This window comes from Suricata suricatta, chromosome 1 (genome assembly GCF_006229205.1).
Source record: "Suricata suricatta isolate VVHF042 chromosome 1, meerkat_22Aug2017_6uvM2_HiC, whole genome shotgun sequence".
Lineage (NCBI taxonomy): Eukaryota > Metazoa > Chordata > Mammalia > Carnivora > Herpestidae > Suricata > Suricata suricatta.
Window position 1 is genome coordinate 57419176 of NC_043700.1, and position 23049 is coordinate 57442224.

Consider the following 23049-nt stretch of genomic DNA (forward strand, 5'->3'; position numbering starts at 1 on the left):
TAGCTGTGAAATTAGGTGATTAACTAGTTGTTACTTAACCTTCTAATTTCTGTATAAGTCTAATTACATGAAACAGAAGTTGGGGTTTTGATTTTTTACTTTGCTTTTCTGTTTGGAGTGTCATTGCAACTACTGTATTGTAAATGATGGAAAATAATTGCATATGTTAAAAAATATGAAACTTTATAAAGTAAAAAAATAAATAAAAATTTTAAATTAAAAAAAAGAAGTCAAAATCTCAAGCATTAGATAAGGAAAGAAAATTGTGTACAGTATGCTCTTCATAACTGCTAATGACCAAATGTAATTCAGAAAAACCTCTACAAATACAAGCACAATTTAGAATCAAATTTTATGGAGATTGGGAAACTTGGATGTAATTTTATGCAAAAGTATGTATTATTGTTACACAGACTTAAAAATATCTTTTTTTCTCCAAAAGTTTTAATATCTTGACTATACATCAAATAATAGGTGGAATGTTGGACTTGAATGATCTAATTCTTTCTCTCAAAGATGATTTAGTGTATCTACAAAAAAAATCTTACTCTTATAATTTTAGACTCTTCAAATTATTAGGAGGGGGAGGAAAAGAACCTATGCCTGTACCTAAATAAAGTAGCAAATGAGGTTTGGTTTAGATGAGAATAAAGTTTGGAAAGAGAGAAAATTCTAAAAAAAAAAAAAATAGGTAGAAATAGTTACTTTCCTGCAGTCCATTAATCCCAGTGAGAAAACTTAGAAAAGTCAAGTAGTTATAAAATTATATATTTAAAGGTAATGTATGCGAAAGGAAGACAGTCTAAAGGGATTGAAATGCTTATAAGAATGGAAACTTCAGAAGGAAGATGAAGATGTGCTTTACTGGACCTGGGCACCTAGATTAAGTCTCCTATGTCCTGAGTCTAAGAAACAAGGTTTGGCCCTCACAGAAGGAAATTACTGAATATGAGAGGACTCAACAGAGATTTGGTGGTTACCCAGGGTCAGGGTTTCAGAACTGGAGAGTTAATATTTAAGAAGTCTTAAACATATAATGTGTTTTGAAGACATTTGCCATATGTGAAGCTACGTGGATGGAAAAAGTAAATAGTAAAACCGAAAAGCAGAGGATAATTCCTCCATATTTTATTGGTAAGAAAACCAAACAATAACAAAAAGAACCTCTAGGCTTATACTTGAAACCCTATTGGGTCATATCTTAAGATCTAGGGCAAATTAAAGGTGAATTCAATCTTAAAGAGGCATCCTGCCTCTCCAGTCAGGTAAACCTAATAGCTGATTGGACAACGCTGACCAATACTCCTCCCATTATCTGCCTATAATCGAAAGGGTAACTCTTATCTGATGGAAGACAATGTTACCTGATTCCTCTACAGCTTTGCATTGATTATGTTCAGTATTAAATATAATGTGGTGTATTAACAGGTGGAGATGATGGTAATATGTATATTTTAGGACTGAAAGGTAAAATAGAAATTAAGCACTAAGTTCATAGTTCAGACACACCAAAAAATGGCAAAGTAAAATGTAGTTCAATAGAAATTACTCAAACTAAAGGAGAAAATTAACTTGGAAAATGGAAAGTGCTTAATAGACATGTATGTAGGTCAAATTACATGTATAATTGGAACTTTATCAAGAGAGTAGAGAATGGACCAAAAGGAGTATTTGAAGAGCTATGACTGATAATTTTATGAAAATTATGAAAGATATGATCCTGTTGATTCAAATATCTAAGTGAAGTCCAAACAGAATACATGTGAAGAAAACCAAATTAGGTATGTCATCTTTGAGTATAGAAACTAGAAACAAAGAGAAAATATTTTAAATATTCATGGTGGGTGGGAAACATTACCTTGAAAGGAGAAACAATGAGAGTGACCAGTGGAAGCTAGAAAAAAAATGAAATAATATCTGCCAGCATGCCTAACACAAAACAAAAACTGTTATCCTAAAGTTCTAAACCCAGTGAGAATATCCCCAAGGAATGAAGATGAAATGAATGATTAAAACATTGACTAAAGGAATATATCACAAATATAACTATGTTAGAAAATATTAAAGAGTTCTTGGGGCGCCTGAGTGGCTCAGTTGGTTAAGCCTCCCACTTCAGCTCAGGTCAGATCTCATGTTGGTGGGTTCAAGCCCCGCGTCAGGCTCTGGGCTGACAGCTCAGAGCCTGGAGCCGGCTTCTGGTTCTGTGTCTCCTTGTCTCTCTGCCCCTCCGCCTCTCATGCTCTGTCTCTTTTTGTATCAAAAATAAATTTAAAAAAATTATTTAAAAATTTTAAAAAAAGGAAAATATTAAAGATTTCTTTAGGTAGAAGGAGAATGATCCCAGGTGGAAACATAGAAATAAAGTACATAGCATGGGTAAAAATAGAAGAAATTTAAAAAAACTGACATTCTCTGAAAATACTAGCCAAAGAAGAACTGAGATAAGCCTTGCAAACATCAGGCGATATTTTTTCAGGAAATACGGGGGATATGTTTTAAAGAATAAAGGTGTCAAAACACTAGCACAAGAGCATATTTCTAAATTTGTATATAACAAATAACTTCCAATAATAAGCATTGTATCTATCTAAATAGATGATAAAGTAGGCAGAAACCATTGCTTAGTGAGGATTTAGAAATTCTGAATGGCATAATCAAGCTCAGTCTTAGAGGTATAGATATAATAGTACCTGACAATGACAGAATTTATATTGCTTCAAATGCACATAAAACATTTATTGAAGGTGACCATCAAAAAACCTAGCCACAATAATTTTTAAAGAATTGGAATTATTTGGGGTATGTATCCTGGCCTCAGTGGCATTAAATAAGAAATTAATGAATGACAACTAGATAATCCATAAGTATCTGGAAATTAATTAAACCACATGTAACTAATACAGGAGCTAAAGAAAAGAAATACAAAAGAAAATATTAAAAAATTAAATATGAAATAAAATATGTGGAATTCAACTAAGCACACTCAATGGGAATTGTAGAGCATTTAATTTACATACTTGAGAAGAAATTGGATGGTAATTATCTCTGTTCCTGTTTGAAGCACATAGGAAAAAATGGTACATCCATCTCCCTAAGAAACAAAAATAGAAAACATTAACAGAAGAGCCATAGTTATTTTAAAAAAGGAAACACATAGTAAAAGAAATCAACAAAGATAAAAACTAAATAATGAAAATATTAGTAACATCCTAAAACAAAATAAATCTAGAGGTGCCTGGGTGGCTCAGGTGGTTAAATGTTTGACTCATGATTTCAGCTCAGGTCATGATCTCATGGTTTGTGAATTCAAGGCCCATGTCAGGCGCTATCTGTCAGTTTGGAATTCTCTCTCACCCTCATTCTCTGTCCCTCCCTTCTCATGTGCACTCTCTCCCTTTCTCACAATAAACATTAAAAAATTAAAATAAATCTAGCTAATCCAATCACAGAAAATAAATATAGGAAGCACACATTACTATTATCAGTATAAAAGAAAAAATCACTACAGACCTAAACTATTTTAATAAGATATTTAAAAAAATTTGAATTAGTTTAATTAGAAGAAATAAAAACATTTCTCAATAATTGCAGCTTGACATAAATCTGATAAAAAATAAACTGAATATTTCTATTAAAATATTTAACCATTTATAGAACATATTTCCGCCAGTGTCAGGTATAAGTGACTTTAACTGTGACCTTTCCAAATATTACACAGAAATTACTGAAATGATATATAAATGAAACCATTATGGTTATACATGTAACAAATTAATATTCTTGAAAATCTGCTAATGTGAAAATTGACTTGGGAAAAGTTTTCAATTAGCAATAATTGCGCCCCGGATAAACCTCATTGGCTACGATACTGCCACTGCGCAAAGCTGAAAACTGACTTTTGGAAGACAGGATGGAAGACATTTGGGGATAGTGTTGGGCATCAGCAATATTTAATTGAGGGAAGAGTTCTTTGTGGCCCTGAGGTTAGATGTGGAGGCATTTTATGCGGGTGCCCTCCCTCCACACTCCTCCTCCCTTAGTTGGGTGACCTCATTCTGTTGCCTAAGTGTCATGGTAAAATGGGTATCAGGGTGGGTGATGAAAATTGGAACGAGGTGATGACCTGGCAAACAATGGTCAGATATGTGCAGCAACAACCCTTCCTTGCCTGGACACACTAGTTCAATTAATCATATGTGATTTATGAATAAGTGTTTATAAGAAATAAAGGCAAAAAGGCCATAATTTATTTTCAATGACAAAGTAGATTGAATTTCTCACAGTTTGCTCTCCACCATCTGTGTTTTCCAGCTCTGGCTTCTACAGGATTAAGTGGGGTTCACAGACCCTAGACCTTCCTGCAGCAACCAAAAAATTTAATGTTGCGAATCCTGTCAAGTTGATCTATTTTCTGATATCATTTTCCCTTTCAGATCCTTTTTTGGCTTCTGGCCTTGGAGAGGTTTGAATGTCCTGACAGATAAATGAAGCAATTTCAGCATTTTTGAGTTGAGGCTTTTGATCAGTTCACAAAAGAAGATAAAATGTCTTTCTGACAGAATATCACCATGAAAGGCGGGTTAGACAAAATCTTACAGAAAGGGACATAGGGATACTGAGAGCAGAAAGACAAACTATTTCCTCACATTTCACTAAAAATCAGTCCTGCATGCTAGGAGAAATGTAAACCCAAAGCTGGTCATTTAAATGTTAGTTTTTATTATCCTTTATGTGAGTATATTGACTGTATGAGCTACCTAGGCAGGTGGATCTAAAGGGGGAAAAAAGTGTGGAAGAATAGAGGATTAAACATAATATAAAAATCAAGTATTTTGCTGATGAAACCCCATAGTCATTTATTCTTTTATCCCTTCTTCCATCCTGTGTTAGGATATAAAACCTGTGAAATGTTATTTTGCATGTTTCAATATAGCTTTACCTTAAAAATGTTGATTGCTTTTTTCTAAAGTTATTAAGAAAAATAGGCATGTGAAATTGTATTCTCCTGCACTTTTGAGTAAAGTTAGAACCATGCAAGGAATTAACTAATTTCTATGGAGCTTAAGCACAATGAATAGAACCCATTCACTTATTCAAACTTACACTAAGTACACTATAACAGACACTATTCCAGGCTATGGAGATAAACTAGCAAACAGAAGATGACTCTTTATGCACAAGATACCTTATAGTAGAGGGAGACATGTTGGTCAGGGATGGGTTATATGTGAATAGTGTTTGCAGTGGAAGAGTCTCTTTTTCCTTGATGACAAAGTTAGCTGAGAAATGAAGTGAGGGGATAAGAGAGTATGAGTTTTATTATCAGACAAAACTATTTGATCCCTTTCTCGCCACTAATATGCTGTGTAAATATAGGGATAGTTATTTGTCACCTAAGAGAATAGTGATGATAATATCCACTATGTAGAACTGTAATGATGAATTAAGAAAACTTATGTGAAATTTCTGACATGGTGTTAGTGCCAAAAAAGAGAAGTCATTAGTCACTAATTTCAGTATTTCTGCAGCTGGGTATCAATTACATCAAACCTTGCACATCCTCTCTCTTTTATACAGTGATCACTGAGGAAAATGCTAAATTACTTATATTTATATCTTTTAAATAAAAAACATTGCCAATATTCCCAAATTTCTTGAGCTATCACTATTATATAGTCAGAAATATAAACTTTAGGAGGACCTGGGTGGCTCAGTTGGTTGAGCGTCTGACTCTTAATTTTAGCTCAGGTCATGATTCCAGGGTCTTACGTTCAAATTCTGCATCAGGCTCTGCCCTGAGCATGGAGCCTTTTTAAGACTCTCTCTCTCTTTCTCTCTCTCTCCCTGTGCCCCTCTCACCCCTGGCTCACTCCCTGTAAAGTAAAATTTAAAAAAATAATAAAAAAATAAACTTTAGAGCTAGCAATGTATCTTAACATTTTCTTTTTCTTTTTTGTATTACATTTTCATGTATAGACAATGAAAAGTAGTCAAATTACTTAATAATAGGGAATAAAATCCAAGTGTCCATGACTCATGGTCTCCTGTATAGAGTCTAACCAGTAGAAACCATTATATTTGGTATGGAATAGAATACATCTGTGTGAATAGGATATAGCTACATTGTGAGGATTATATTAATGATATGAACCTAATTAGTTTTATATTCTAACTAATTATTTTAATTAACTAGTTATTCCCATTTTATACTTTGATTTACAATCCCAGCACAGCTGAAGTGGATTATGATTTCTGTTTCATTTTTGAACAATGAATACCAAAATTCTGTTAATCCATATATTGAATAAACTGTATTACTTTGGACTTGTTACACAGCTTGGGACAAAATATTATACAAGCTTGACTTGATTGTCAATCTCTGTCCTGCTGAGTGTTAAGATCATGAACCTGAACTTTGCTGGATGAGAGTCTTTGCCTAAAAAGACACAGGATGACTTTTCTTATCAAACACAGAAGCATTGATTTATTATTGCTGCTGTAACAAATCACCATCAGCTGTGAGTCTTAAAACAACACAAATTTATTATCTTCCAGTCAGAATCCCCAAATCACCATGCTTGCAGGGCTTTGTTCCTTCTGGAGACTCTAGGGTAGAATCTATTTCTTTGTCTTCCTGAATTCCTTGGAGTCTCATGACTTCTTCCTCTATTTTCGGAGGCTGGGGTATAACGTCACACACCCCTGCCCCAACCTCCTTTTCCTTTGTTACATATCCTTCTAGAACTCTAACTTTCCTGCCTCCCTCTTGCAAAGTCCCTGGTATTTATGTTTTGGCCCCAAGATGATCCGAAATAACTTCTTTAATGGAATCATACTTGCAAAATCTCTTTTGCCCTATAAAGGAATAATGTTGATTTTGGTGATTCAGGGCATCTTTGGGGGAGGGGTGCATTTCTCTGCCTGCCACATCAGGAGACAAGAAGGGTGGGGCTGTGATGTGGCCTTCCTGACATGCTTCCAGGGCATAGTTCCACAGTTCACCTGGAACATACTGGGACTTGAACAAGTACTACAGAGAAGTTTTCCAAGACTGATGTCACGGCAGCAAATGAAACATGGTATTGAAGGAAAATATCTAACACTGCATTATTTTAAAGTGAACATAAAATATTACTTTCATCTAATTCTGAAAAAAAAAATCTTATGCAATACCATGAGTTTGCTATCAGTTTTTGAAAAAAAGAGGTTGCTTAAAATTTATTTTAAAAAGATCACTTTGATATTAATAGGATTTTAATAGAGAATATATTCTGTCCATAAATGTTTCTCCTTTGTGGTTTTGTAAATACCCTTCTTGTGAATATCTAATATTAAACAAAATGAAAAGACAGTTGGATTACCATGCTAGAACTGTTCTGTGTATAACCATGGAATAATGATGAACCTATTTTGTTTAAAAAAACTTTAAGGAAATTATTTTTGATTCAGCATGAAGGAAGTGGTAGGAAATAAAATTAGAATTTTAAATTGAAGTTAGTTAATCTACTGGAACTTAGGTTGTGAATTCCATGTCACAGTGGCAAAGCTATACAATTTCATTTGGGATTTATATTGCTACCATATATGTTATATGTATATATTTAATATGGCTTTTAAAAAAGTGGGTTGGAAAAACATGTCTGTGTTCAGAAAGGACACCTGATGATAAGAAGATGTGGGGCAGAAGATTAGCCTGAGGATAAAATAGTGCAGAATGTGTGAGACAATTGGAAATGGGTTTTTTGTTGTTGTTGTTGTTGTTGTTGTTGTTGTTGTTGTTGTTGTTGTTTTGAGAGCGCACACGGTAGCAGGGGAAGGGCAGAGAGAAAATCCCAAGCTGCCTCTGCACTGTTAGAGAGAAGCCATTTCACAAACCATGCGATCATGACCTGAGCGGAAATCAAGTCAGACACTTAACCAACCGAGCCACCCAGGCACCCCTAAAGTGGTTCTTTATAGAGAGATTTGCAACCGCCAACTGTTAAGTCCCCAGGTTTCTTGAACCATGTTATCTTCAGCTTTGGCAATTTGGCTATCACTGTTACTTCAACGTTACTCTAAGCTAGTTCTTCAGCTAAGCTACAACCCAGAACGTCATTCTCAATATGACTCTAGGCATTAAGTCTCCTCTAGCATTAAGACTTAATGCTGTCTGTGTAATTTATCTTTAGCAGACTGTTCAATTTTGTCATTATATTGTTTTATTTTTGGACACCCTAAATTTTTTTAAGTCTAGACATCTAACACCTTATACCATTCAATTTTTTCTCTCATGTCTTTAATACATCTGTTTTGCTTAAACTCTTCCAGTGGCCTTGCAGAGAAGAGCAACTATTCTTCTGGTTCTCTCTCCACTATTTTATTAAGTAATTTCAAATTTGTTAGATTCTCAAAAACAGCATGTTGTCATCTACGTTTGTCATCTGTACCTTTTAAGAATCCTACCAGTACTTTCAATCCCCTTGGCCCGTTATCACTCTGACAAACTAAAAGCATCTGACTTATTTAGGGGCATCTGGGTGGCTCAGTCAGTTAAGCATCCTACTCTTGATCTCAGCTCATGTCATGATCTCATTGTTCATGAGTTTGAGCCCCACACAGGGCTCTCTCCAACAGTGCTGTGGAACAGGCTTGGGATTCTCTCTTTTTGCTTTTCTGTACCCCTCCCCTGCTTGTGTTCTCTGTCCCTCTCTCTCTAAATGAATAAACATTTAAAAAATATTTATTTCCCTCTTCTCAGAAGCTGCCTTTGATGTACCCATACCAAACTAATTGCTTCCAGTAATTTAACCATTGTGCTCATTTGAGAGCTTTCTTATGGCCCTTAGCAGAGGAAAATATTTACTTATACACCCCTTCTCCCTACTTGACTGTGAATGCTTTGAGGACAGTGACTGTCATTTTTATATCTCCATTTTAAGCATAGTGCCTACTTGATAGAGGCATTTAAGTAAGAAATCAATAATTGTTTTTGAAATTAGTAGAAATTAATTAAATGTAGTCAGAGACCAATCATTAAAAAAGCTTATAATAACTAAGATCACAAACCTGCCCTGAAAGATTTTAATAAGTTAGTTGCAAAGTATACTTTTTAGAGGTACCAAAAGCTATCCTTTCCTGGTAGTATCCTTTAGTGGTCACTCTTGTACTAGAAGTCATTTTGGTATTAGTAACTCCTTTGGTGCAACCATGTAAGTCTTCTTTAAAAAGTTAATGTTTGGGGGTCCCTGAGTGGCTCAGCTGGTTCAGCATCCAACTCTTGATTTTGACTCAAGCCGTGACCTCATCATTCATGAGTTCGAGCCTTATAGGGCTCTGCTGAGACAGTGGAACCTGCTTAGGATTCTGACTCCCTCTCTCTGCCTCTTCCCGACTGATTCACACTCTCTGTCTTTCTCTGTCTCTTAAAATAAATAAACAAATAAATATCAAAAAAGTTTATGTTTGCCTTTGTTAATGTTACACATTAGTGTTTTAGAGTAGCCTGAATAAAGCTAGATAGTCACTAGATGTCCCATTTTCGTATGACATTAGACTGAGGAAAGCAAGATGAGTCGAGTTAGAGAAGTCAGATTCCCATGTGATTCTGTAGTAGGGAGCCATGAGCACAACAGCATAATAATAAGACAGATACATGAAGGAGAAAACCTGGGGGTCAAAGGGAATTATGAAAACAGTCAACACCCCTTGAACATTTACTTGGTGCCATGTATTAACTCATTTAAATGCTAAATCAAATCTCAAAATTATTTCATGCAGTAGATATTATCCTGATTGTTAAGCAACAAAAATTCAAAGCAACAAAAATTTAAAGATCTAATTGTTTTTATTAATCAGTTTATGATTGTGCAGCATCCCATCTGGCAAGGAGAGAGTAACTCTGAGGAGTTATACAAAATAGGTGAGGTTTATAGGGAGAAATGGGGGGGGGAACAATTAGCAAAAAAAAAAAAAAAAAAAAAAAAAGATTGTGTCAGGTAAGGTCACCTTCTCTTAAATGGAAGAGCAGAGGTCTTACTAGATGCATTGCCCAATCTTCCTTTAGGGCATAATGAGGGCTTCACGTGACAGCTTACTTCATTGCTACTGACCAGAAAATTCCTGACTGACTGGATAAGACTATATCACTAGGGGAGTTTGAAATTATAAACAGGTTAGGTACAAACCTGGTTCAGTGACTTGGCCTAGCATACATGACTCCATTTGGGCTTGTTTTTTTCTTTTTAATAACTCCCTCCTTTTAACTGAATTCTTAGATTAACTGAAAGATGTGATCAAAAGTTAATTAATCAGTGGTACTCTTAGCTACTACTCTGAAGTTTTTACAGTTTTTGTTGTTCCTGACATATGTCCTGACATTTTTGCTTAACCCCTGGAACATTCACAGGTCATGGCTCCAGCTTCACATTCTTTGTCATCATTCTCTTTGCTCTTTTTTTGATATTCCAAGTCTTAGGGAGATTATTTGCTTGGTGAGTAGTGGCTATGAACATGCATTTCAAGCTTTTGAGAGAATACAACATACCAAGCAGATCATTATGATTATTATAAGCAGGGTAATTCTCAAACATTTGGAATGTATTTCAAAGTCATTCTTCCTCAAACTGAAACCAATCAAAGACCTCATTGATGGAGTTATGCTTTTAACCCAAGTGGCTTGCTCAGTGATCTTACCTGAGTTTAGTTTTCCCAGAAGTATTAATCTAGGTATGACAGGTGGTTTTAGCCACAGCACAGTTGCTTCCTGGCCCAGCTAAAAAATAATCAAGGGCTATTCTCAGTCCCTGATAAGTAAAGACAAAACAAGCCTATAACAGATTTTACAGTGCTCCTACTTGCCCTGACGTGCTAGATTTAAAGGGATAGAAAAGACAATGTGCTTCTTTTTACTAATCTAATACTTTTTTCCAAAACACTAAGTCACAGGAAACAGTTGCTGTAGAAATGCACTGATGGATGAAATATCAATGATCCACATTAACCAAACCAAGGAAATATTTTGCTTGAAAAACATTCAGGAAAGAAAAGGAATTTATGTAGATTTAGCATACATACTTTAACTCAGTATTCATCAGAATCTAAATGTGTAAGACATTAATTAAATAATGTTTCAGACATTTCTCTAGGATAAAGATGCCCTTAGATATACTGTGATGTTCAAAAGAAACATCATAAATTATTAAATTATTCTTTGTTGTAAAATTTTGAAGTTTCTTTTATGACTTATCTTTTAAAATAATTATTTTACATTAGAATTTTAGTATTGCAGATTTATAATCACACAGTTTTGGAAAATTTGTTGTGTTCTAAAGATGATAATTTATATGATACTATTTTGAATTAGAATATTGAAATGCATATTTCATTTTTAATACTTATATTTTTAAGAATATATGGACAAAAATTTGCTACTTCATACCAGTTGGTATGTTTGCTGGAGAGGAGGCTATATATTTCTCAATTTTAGACACAATTGTTTTGACATGTTTCTTTCTGTTTCTGAATTCTGTTTTTAAAGGGAAAATAGATACAAAGGGTATTATAAGAACAGACAAATATGAGCATGGTAAGGTGAATGAGAAGTACAAGGAAACAAGTTGACACAAAGCAGAAACCAGGGAAGAGTATAAAATTATCTACATTCAATGTTATGTCTATCCTAATAAAATTGAACTCAACTGGAGGTAAGGGCATTGGTGGGGACGCATCACATATAAATCACCTTTATAGGTTTCCCCCTTTACAGATAATGCACTATACCAAATGTACGTGGACAGCCTTAGTTCTTATTTGAAACCGTGTAGCAACCTTAATGGCTAATAGCTATATTGATTTGGAAATAGCAGGAATTTGTTCTCATTACAGAGTAGTCTTGATTAGTTAAATACATCATTTTAGTCTGTTCTACATGTACCTACATAAAAATTTGACATAATATTACTTAACTGTCTTTTTTAGAAAAGATTTTGGATTACACATCTTTGCTTTAGAAGTCTGACTTTGGTAGATAGAGGCTCTGGAAGCAAGCTAGAATATTTTGATGTTACTTAATTTAAACAGGTTAAATAAATATAAATACAAGGTGACATCTGTTTGTGGCTAAGTCTCAGAGTAGATGCATTCTAGTTTCTGTAAAAATCTAAGAATCTGAATAATTTTAACACTTCTTCCCTTGAATGATGTATCAGTTGTTTGATGTAATGACATTCTTATTTATGCAGATGTATATCCTAAATGAAAGATTCATTTAAAATAATTCTGTATGACAATTCTTTATATTCCTACAATTGAGTACTATAAAGCTTATTTCAAAAGACTATATAGTTCTTGCACTGAAGGCTGGTGGTAGTGGTGTCTGAAGAGAAATGTCTGCACTGGATGGCGACCGATGTGCCACCTGAATGGAGGATGCTAGCAGGGAATGGAAGTTGCACAGTTAATGATATATTTGGTGAGCATGAAAGTGCAGGATGAATTGTTTGAGTAGCTGATTTTAGTTAAGAATAAATAGTTGACTGAAAATCAAGTTGAACTATATGCTAAGAAAACAAACAACAAAAGGAAACTTCAAGAAGAGAATCATGAAAAAAATTGATGTTCTGATACTTTATGTGAAGGTGTTTATGATCTTGTGGAGCTCTGAAACTGGTGGAGAGTCACCAGACACATAGGGTCTAGTTCATGGGTAATGGTATAGGTAGCTACTATTACTTGTCATAGACTTTGACTTTTCTTGTGGCAGGAGAGACACCTTTTCTAGAAAGCATTACCATATTTAGAAAACTGCAAAGGATGAAAAATACTCAAACATATGGTTTTAATGATGAACTTCTATAAAGGTATGTAAATGATAGGAAATATTTTATTGACCTATTTGAATATTCTTTGCTTATAGCACCACAGTCATTTCTCTCTTTCCATGGATACCGTCAATGTACTTAAATCATATTGGAGTTCTGATTGCAAGAAAATATACATACAGGGCCACTGCATGATCTGTTATGTTCATATCTGGATAATATGTCTTCTCATAGTCCAAATGTTTGGATAACATCTTTTTGAAACATAATCTTACCTTGGTTTCTCATGTTCACCAATTTATAATAGGTGTATGTCAATCATGTCCTAGTTTACCATATTATATGCAGAACCAGACTACTATTATAGAACTAGGTAACATATTAAAACGTTCTGAATCCTGGCACAATATATAATGTGCGAAGAACCTCATGTAATTCAATGCACCTCAGACTACCTCCTGTAGTTAACTACTGGAAAAGTCAGACTTTATGGAAAAGTAAATGTCTTTTAAAATACATATTAAAAACAACAAATCAACACATTCTGTGACAGATTGAGATCTCTGTTGGCATTAAAATCCTATCATGGACCAAAATACAATGTAGGTGAAAAGAATTACCAAATTTGAGAATTAAATTTGGTACAAAACTCTATAGATCAGTCTGTTCAGTGATTAGTTTGTAGGCTTTATTTATAGTAACTGTAGTCTTCTATAATATTCAAACAGAATTAACTATTTCATTACTATTGGTAATTTTAGAATTTTAGCTGTAGCATTTCACTGGCATGGGCTTTACAGTTGAGTTTTATGTTTACAAAACTTTTCAGCCCATATGTCCTGACATCTGTATCTACAATAAGCAAATGAAATATTCATTGTAAAAAAAAAAAGCTCTAAAGTTTTGCACCTTTAAAATTAGCAATGGCTATCAAGTTTTGGACCTGAAATAGCCTATTAAAATATAATTTAATTCACAAATGTCTTCAAATTTCAGGCGTTTATAAAAGCAGTTGTAATTCCCCTCAGGGAACAGATTAGTATGTCTGGTAAATTATTCTCAGTCCAGTTCAATAAACCTAACAATTTGGCTAAATATTTCCTTAATGCAGTGAAGAGGCTAACGGGAAGAAAATCTTAGAATTAATCCCAGGTCCATGAGAGACATCTATAGTGGCTTTTTGTCTAGTTTAAGATGCTCAGAGTGTCATAGTCATTTGATACAATCATAAATAGGAAATGATTCCTAACCTAGTAGGAACTTAAATCTGGGAATAAACAAATACACATGGTATCAAGCACCTGCTTTGTACAAGATGCTGTGCTGGCCATGCAAGGAGGACAAAGGTTACTGACCATGCATTCTGTCAAGACCTTACAAGTCTTGGTGGGGATTTAGTGAAGTGAGACAACAAGGGTTAATTAAGAACTCAGAAAAGACTTTATGAAAAAGTAAATATTTTTGATGTGTTTCAAAGATGGGAAGATTTAGATACATTCAAATGAAAATTAGGGTGAAAGGCCTACAAATTTTGAGAAAATACATAAAACAATCAATGCAGAACATTGTGGGGCACAGTAGGAGAAAATAAAACAGTTAGGAAGGTGGGGCACCTGGGTTGCTCAGTCAGCTAAGCATCTGATTTTATCTCAGGTCATGATCTCATACTCGGTGAGTTTGAGTCCCACGTCGGGCTCTGTGCTGACAGCTCAGAGCCTGGAGCCTGCTTCAGATTCTGTGTCTCCCTCTCTCTCTGCCCCTCCCCTGCTCATGCCTTGTTCTCTCTCTCAAAAATAAGTAAAACATTAAAAAAAACAGGTAGGAGAAAAAAAAGACATGAAATAGAAAGAGTAAGGAATTAGAATCTGTAGATACTAGTTACATTAACATAAACAGCTAGCACATTAAAAAAAATTCATATCAAGAAATAAATATTAGGGTTATTTTTAAATGTACATTAATATATGTGTGTATAAAAGCTATTTATTTTATACTGAATTAACATACTTGAATTAGAAAAGGATTTTGAGCATGAAACTTTCTGTGACAAAGGTGATGATGTGTTTAATTTATTGTAAATAAGAAACTGATACAGATTTTTTTAAGTGGATTGTAGTGAGTTATTGGGATGAATATGTGAAATGACTAGATATTCCATAAATGACATTTCTCATTTTCAACACAAAACTGATGTGTTTTTCGATTCAGTCTCCAAATCGTGAATTCAGTACAATGTTGATTGAACAGTATCACTCAAAGACGTTATTGAATCAGAATTCCCATGATCCACAAAGACTGCCAAGTACATTTCTGAGTCCATCGTGGGGCTCAAGTACACTTACAGTGTGTTTGGTTATAATTAGAGGCTTTGCAATAAAATACACTTCCAGATCTTTCATAACATGTCCAAATATCTTCACTGTTTTCAGACTCTTGACCTAATTTGTGTGTGTGTGTGTGTGTGCGCGCGCGCGCGCGTGGAAACAGGCAAAGGTCAGTCTCTCCAGGTAAAGCCCAAATAGAGTGTAGTGATTGCAGTAGTAATAAGGAGAAGGTTATTGACATCTGTGTGAGGATCTGAAAAAATGTGTTAGCAAATTAGCTCTGTAGGATACGGATCTGCAAGTGAATATTTAGCACATCAGTTATATGGATCGATCTTGCCCATTTCAAGGCTGAGGGATTTATATCGTTCATCACACCACTTCCCCCATTCTTGACTGTTTAATTCCAAGAAGCCTGGCTTTAGTCATTTGTTAGTATGTTGATCTTTCTGCTCAGGTATCAAACTCAGAGAAACAAACACACCACATTTGGGTATCCCTATTTTTGTCTGTCTGACGAGCAGATAATTTCCGTTTTGTATTATTTCCAGATACGACTGAAACATTTCATTGTACGTGGAATACTTGTGAACCATTTTATATTTAATCTTCATTTAGACTTGACTGCCTTTTTCTTCCCTACTTCTCAAGACTCTATTAAATATTGTGCTATATTTTACAAACTTCATGCAGTTAATTATTCTCTTCCGGTATGGATTATACCTCTTAAAAATCCAGGAATTTTGCTTTAGTAATCTGTAAAATTCTGTATATGGCACAGAATAGATTAATAAATAAATACATAGCTTTGTGAGGACAGAAATTCTTGTCACAAAATACTTTTGGTTACTTATAAAATTGTTATATTTTCATATATGCATTTGTCATTTAAAACACTTAAATTATTGCTAACAGTACATGAGTGCAGAATTTCCTTTTCTTGAGGCCATGGTCATTGTCTTGAAAGAGTCCATATGTATTTCCTAAATATTAACATAAATCTTTTCAGATTGTAGTTACAAAGTAAATATTTATTATTTGACCCCCAAATCTATAAGAAATAATAATATTAAATGGGAAAAACATACTATACTTTACATCTCTATTTTCACTAGTAGAAAGAGAAGATCTCTGAACCAATAGGAGTCCCATCTTGAGCGATAAAGTTTCTAGATAAGTTGAAGCACTGTAGGTCACAATTCTTGTGAGTTAACCTTATGGGACTACCCATTCAAAGTAATATAGGTAACTTTTTTCCATGTTTACAATAAATTTTTTTGATTTCTTTCCTAACTTTCTTCAAAACTCTGTGTGTGTGTGTGTGTGTGTGTGTGCGCGCGCACGCACAATTAGCATTTGTGTATAACAATGAATTTTTGGCTTGGTTATTAACTCATGTGGCCCCATATCATTGGATGTAAGACAATAACTACAAACATTTATATAATAAATATAAAATTTCTCCCATCCTGAGACATGTTCTTGACATTTGCTGTGAATTTGGAAATCAAACTTGACTTTAGATACTTTATTTTCAATTCTCTTGAAAATTTCTTGCATTTTACCACTTCTGCCTTGGTATAATGTCATTTAAATTTATTGCATTTTTTAACCCTTGTCAGTAAACTTTAGGAAAAGAAGCCTTAATATTTCTTGTGTATTCATGTTTGTGGAGGAAAGATCACACAAAAATATTCAGATATTCACTTATTCCATAGACCCCCTCAGTTTCTAATTCAGTAGGTAAAGGGTAAAGCCCCTCCCTCCCAGTTTACATCCCTAACAAGTTTCCAGGTGATTCTAAAGCCACTAATTCAGGGATTACACTTTAGGAATCATTTACAGAAGTTCTCAGTATTTTACTGACCCCTCTGTTTACTTCATTTTTTTTTCCATTAGAATTTAAACTCCATGAGGCCATGATAGCTGTTTTTCCTGTATCCTTCCATATAAATAAGAAGTAACTATTTACACAGTGAGTGAATAATGACAAAAACAATCTTTTAACATACAAAGTGTCACTGTCAGAGGATCCAGTAAGTGGAATATTTCAGTATAAGTGATGGTCAAAACCTTTTATGAGAGAAAGACCAAGGAGAATAGCTGAAACTGCTCTTTGATAATTTTTGACTTTCACTTTCTTTTAACGTAAATTTTATTTGATTCAGGTTAGAGTTTTATTGGATTAAGTTTAGGGTGTGTGGGTGGCTCAGTCAGGTAAGTGTCCAACTTCAGCTCAGGTCACGATTTCATGGTTCATGAGTTTGAGCCCCACGTTGGGCTCACCACAAGCCTGCTTCATATTTTCTGTCTCTCTCTGCCTCTCCCTCCCTCTTTCCTTCTCTCTCCAAACAAAGTTTAGAAATTACTGTTAAGTAAAGTCAGTGCATTAAGTGTAAAACACCAATTTTGACTCCATGGGAGAAATAGAAATCATCTATTGACTACATTGACTGGAAATAGTGTGTTAATTTATTGTGGGTTTTAGTTAGGGAATATATTTTTATAATTAAAGGAAAGGATAAAAGGTATATTAGGAAGAAATTCTGAAGCAGAAGTCATACGTGTGCATGGTATGTAATATAGCTTTGTTAGGGAAGATACAGATAAATAGTTTGTGGTAAAATTCCATGAAAAACTTGTTACTAATATTTCACATTTAAAATATGTATTCATGAGTATGCATTGATAATAGTTACTAATATATATTTTTCCAAAGCAATTATACACTTAAATGATAGTGTTATTCCACCATTTTATTCAACATCCAACTAAAGTGGTATGATTAAATACAGTTTCTTTTGAGATATGTTTGAAAATTTTTGCCAAAATTATTTATAACAGCAATATTGTGTTTTGATATTTAATGTTCTTAAAATTATTGTCAAAATGTAATATTTTTAAAGGAAATGCAAGACCCCCAAAGAAATGGTCAATATAGTTAAACAAATGTATAGGTGTTATTTTATATTACAATTAGAGAAATTCCTCTAGTGTGGTCACCAAAACAATATACAATTATTATTATGAACCATTTCTGCAGCTTGACATTTTCCTAGGAAATAAGGAGCTGCAGCAGTCCATTATATATAGACTTGTGTAATCCTAGTCACTAAAAAGAAGTTATATAAACTTATAAAATTATATATACTTTTGTTACACTGCCTAAAAAATATTTTAGCTTCAAAATAGATCTGCAAAGTATATTGTCCCTTCATTTCATCTTTATTTGACAGGACATACAAAAAAGGATTCATATGTGCTTTACATAAAAATATTTAGTGTAATTATATGGGTGATTTTAAATTATTCAAACATACGAGCCTTCCAAAATTTTTAACATTATTAAACATTTTTTAACACATTTCAACAATACTATTACAACAATACAATAAATATTTAAACAATAGTAACATTTTTAGTCATGCTACCAAAATGTACACCACTCACTTATATATACTAATAATGTCACATGGCCTAAAGAAGTGGTTAACAAGGATTACTTTGCACTTTGTTTATCTGAGTTTGGATTTGTGGTTTCTCTTCATTCTCATTTATCCAATTTTTGTGTGATGAGCCTGGATATCCTTAATAAAATATTTGTAAACTAAATCTAACAATGTGAAAAAAGAATTATATACCATGGCACAGTAGATTTTTTAATCTCAGGTATACAAGACTGGTTCAGCATTCAAAATTCAGTTAATATGATCCATCACAGCAACAAGCTAAGAAAGAAAAATTACATAATCATATCAATCGATACAGAAAAATCACTTTAACAAACCAACACCTATTCATGATAAAAACTCTCAGTCAGGTAAGGGAAATTAAGGGGAACTTTCTCAACTTGATGAAGATTATCTACAAAAAACCTACAGCTGCCTTCATAATGGTGAAAAACTCAAAGTTTTCTCATCACATCAGAAAAAAGTCAAGAATGTTTCCTTTCGCCACCCCTACTTAACATCTGTTGGAAGTTCTAGCTATAATAAGACAAAAATAGGAAATGAAAGATACAAAAATTTAAAAGAAAGAACCAAAACTGTCTTTGTTCACCGATGAAATGATCATCCATGTAGGAAATCCACAAGAGTTATAAAAAAAAAAAAATCCTAGAGCTAATAAATAATTATACCAAATGTTACAACATATAAGGTTAATATACAAAGACAATTATTTTTTATATATTAGTAATAAACAAATGGAATTTGAAATTAAATACACAATACCACTTGCATTAGCACCGTCCAAAAATGAAATAGCTAGGTACAAATCCAAATCTAACAAAATATCCAAAAGATCTATGTGAGGAAAACTAAACAAATGGATACATATTCCATATTTATGGATAGGAAGACTCAACATTGTTAAGGTGTCTATTTGTCCAAGTCAATCTATAGATTCAATGCAATCCCAATAAAATCAAACTGAGTTATTTTGTGGATAACAAGAAACTGATTTAAAGGTTTTATAAGGAGGCAAAAGACACAGAATAGCTAAAACAATATTGAAGGTAAAGAATAAAGTTAGAAGGCTGATTCTACTCAACTTTGTGACAGTATGAAGCTATGGAAATGAAGACCCTGTGAATTGACAAATTGACCAATGGAACAGAATGGATAGCCCAGAAATAGACACAAATAAATATAGCAAACTGGTCTTTAACAAAGTTACAGAGGGAATACAATAGAACAAAGATAGTCTCTGCAGCAAACCATGCTAGAAAAACTGATCTTTTATATGCAAAATAGTGATTTAGACATTGACTTTTACCCTTCACAAAATTTAACTCAAAATGGGTCATACCCCTAGGTGTAAAACATAAAACTATAAAACTCCTAGAAAATAAAATAGGAGAAAATCTAAATAACCTTAGGTATAGTAATGACTTTTTAGATGTGATATTGTAGGCATGACCCATGAAAAAAATGATTAGTCAGGCTTTATTAAATTTAAATTTTTCTGTACTGTGAAAGACATTGTCAAGAGAATAAGAAAACAAACCACAGATGAGGAGAAAATATTTCCAAAAGATCTATGTGATAAAGGACTGTTACCTAGAACATATCAATAATTCTTAAAACTTAATAAGAAAATAATCTGATTAAATAATAGGTCAACAATCTTAACAGAAACTTATCACAGAAGATATACAGATGAAAAATAAGGATAGGAAAATATGCTGCAACCCATATGTCAACAGGAGAATGCAAAACAACAGTGAGATACCATTGCACACTTATTAGAATGCCCAAAATTTGAAACAGAGACAACAAATATTGACGAGGATTTGGTTCAGTAAGAACCCTCACTCATTGCTGGTGGAAATGCAAAATGATAGTCACTTTAGAAAACAGTTCGGTAGTTTGGAAGAACTAAGATGCTCTTTTGTAGGTAAATGAGTAAAGCAGCTGTTGTACATTCAAATAGTAGACTATTATTCCGTGCTAAAGAAAAAGTGAGCTGCCGAGGCATAAACAGATATGGAGAAACCATGGATTCATATTATTAAATGAAAGAAGATAGTCTGAAAGTCTCAACGGTTTGTTTCCAACTATATGACATGCTGTAAAAGGAGAACTATGGAGAGAGTTAAAAGATACATCGGGGCACCTGGGTGTCACTCAGTTAAGCATCTGACTCTTGATTTCATTTCAGGTCATGATCTCATGGTTTGTGATTCGGAGCCCCATGTCTGGATCTGCACTAACAGTGCAGAGCCTGCCTGGAATTCTATTCTCTCTCTCTCATTCTCTCTCTCTCTCTCTCTCTCTCTTCCTCCTCCCCTCCCTCCCTTTCAAAAATGGTAGCAAGGGTGGGATGAATAGATCACAGAGGAATTTTAGGGCAGTAAGGATACTCTGTAAGATACCATAATGATATACATGTCATTATATATTTGTCTAAGCCCATACAATGCACAACACTAAGAGTAAATCATAACAAAAACTGTTGTCTTTGGGTGATTATGTATGTCAATGTAGCTTCTTAATTTGTAACTAATATACCACTATGGTGGACAATATGGATATTGAGGCAGCTTATGCACATGTGGGGACAGTCGGTATGTGGGGATTCTTTGTATCTTCCACTCAATTTTGCTTACATCTAATGTAGCTCTAAAAAGTTTAGTTTTAATTTAAAAAATAACAGTATAGAATTTTAGTTTTATAACTAATAATATAGGTTATTATATTTTGTTAAGATGACTTATGGTTGCTTTACCTCTAGTATAACAGGGGTTATAATCTAATAATGTCCTTGATGGGAGACCATAATGTTTATTTTTGAAATATTTATTAAGACTCTCTTATCAAAATAAAGAGATTTCTCAAAAGGGCCACACCCTGATACTTACCTCTGAACACACACAAATACACATGCATACACACATGCCCATAGAATTGATCTAATGAAATATGAACAGTAGAGCTCATTAAATATTTGGAGAGATTTATAAACCCAAATGATTATAAGTACTTCTTTTCCTTACATTCCCCAAATATCTGAATTCTAACAAAGGTATGTGTGATATCTTCTCCATTTCTCGAGAAGGTAAGGTGATATCCATCATCTCCTTGATTTTTAAATAAATTTTATTCCCATTCATTCATCAAAGCAAAATGCTTTATTTCTGAAAAGGAATTTTGTCATATTTTCTATTTTATAAATTTTGCTATTGATAAGAAACTATGTAGGAGTGTTCTGAGATAGAAGATACATAAGATATAAGATACTGCTTTCTCTAGTGTTTGTTGATTTAATAGGGAGTTTTATAATAGTTATAATGATGATGAAGATAATATACTTTAGAACTAGATAAACTCCCAGGCCTGACATCTGTTATCTGTGGAGTTGTGCAATTTTTTGTGGCCATGCTGAACTTTAGTTTCATTATCTGTAAAATGGAGATCAATAGCACACACCATATTTTTGAGGATTAAATGTAATGAACATAAAAAGAGCCTTCAACTATGTATGAAATATGGAGATCACTCAATAACAGTTAGCTATTGTAGGCTATTTTTAACATAAAGTATAATGATAATTATTCTTAATTCTAATTGAATTCTATAATTGGCTTAAATATGTTTTTTGCCTCCAATATTTGTTTGCTGGCTATTCAAGTCAAAATAGATGGGGCCACCACTGAGCCCTGCCTGACACATTGCTCAGAGTCTAGAGAGATGGCATAAGTCACCCGGAGTGCCAAGTGGGGACAACGTAGAGAAAATCTGCCATCACCTCCACCTGCTTGGGTACTAAAGTCTAGAAGTGGCACTGTGATTGGAACAAATACATGGCTTAAACTCATATATCACCTCTATACTACAATATACTTGAGGTCCATGCAAAAAAGTAGCTACCTTTTATATAGGAAATGGATGATTAAGACTTTGGTGTTGTAAAAGGAACTTCATTTAAACATAACCGCCCCCACCACCAAAAAAAGAAGAGGAAAAAAAAAGTAACGAAAATTATAAGGGAAAAACCCAAGTCAGACTTCCTAGGGGAAAAAAGAAAACCAAAAACCAAAAACAAACAAACAAACAAAAACAGCATGTAATTTCTGTCCTTGACAGAATGTATTAAATAAGCAAACACCACCAACAAGCAAAACAAGTACTACATGTAAAAACATTAAAAAAAATACAACTCTCTCACATGCATACATGAAAGATTGCACACAAAGAACTCACATCTTTTCAAGCTTCAGTAGTAAATATTTTGCTACTATGTATTAAATACTGCATGGTTTGCCCAAGCTAAGATGAAACCACATCATAAATCAATAAGCATTTTGCATTTTCTTTTATTATATACTCAGTCATGCCTACTGCACCTCTAAACATTTCATTAAATCCAATGATACAGCAAACACTCCCAAAATAAACTTAGATTGTATTGCAATTTCACTTAAC

The 23049-nt window shown here is 33.6% G+C and overlaps 1 long non-coding RNA gene and 1 other non-coding gene across 2 annotated transcripts in view; both read right to left on the reverse strand.

Moving 5' to 3' along the window:
* Positions 1-23049, reverse strand: part of LOC115299754 — a 92716-nt gene that overhangs the window by 39436 nt on the left and 30231 nt on the right. Inside the window, exons 3-5 of the long non-coding RNA XR_003912325.1 lie at positions 18766-18852; positions 5186-5279; positions 3018-3091 (exon numbers count right to left, since the gene is read on the reverse strand). This is a non-coding gene — a long non-coding RNA (uncharacterized LOC115299754). The remainder of the gene's footprint in view (positions 1-3017; positions 3092-5185; positions 5280-18765; positions 18853-23049) is intronic.
* LOC115302930 lies at positions 3750-3886 on the reverse strand. The gene has a single exon (XR_003913726.1). It is a non-coding gene; the product is annotated as a U4 spliceosomal RNA (small nuclear RNA).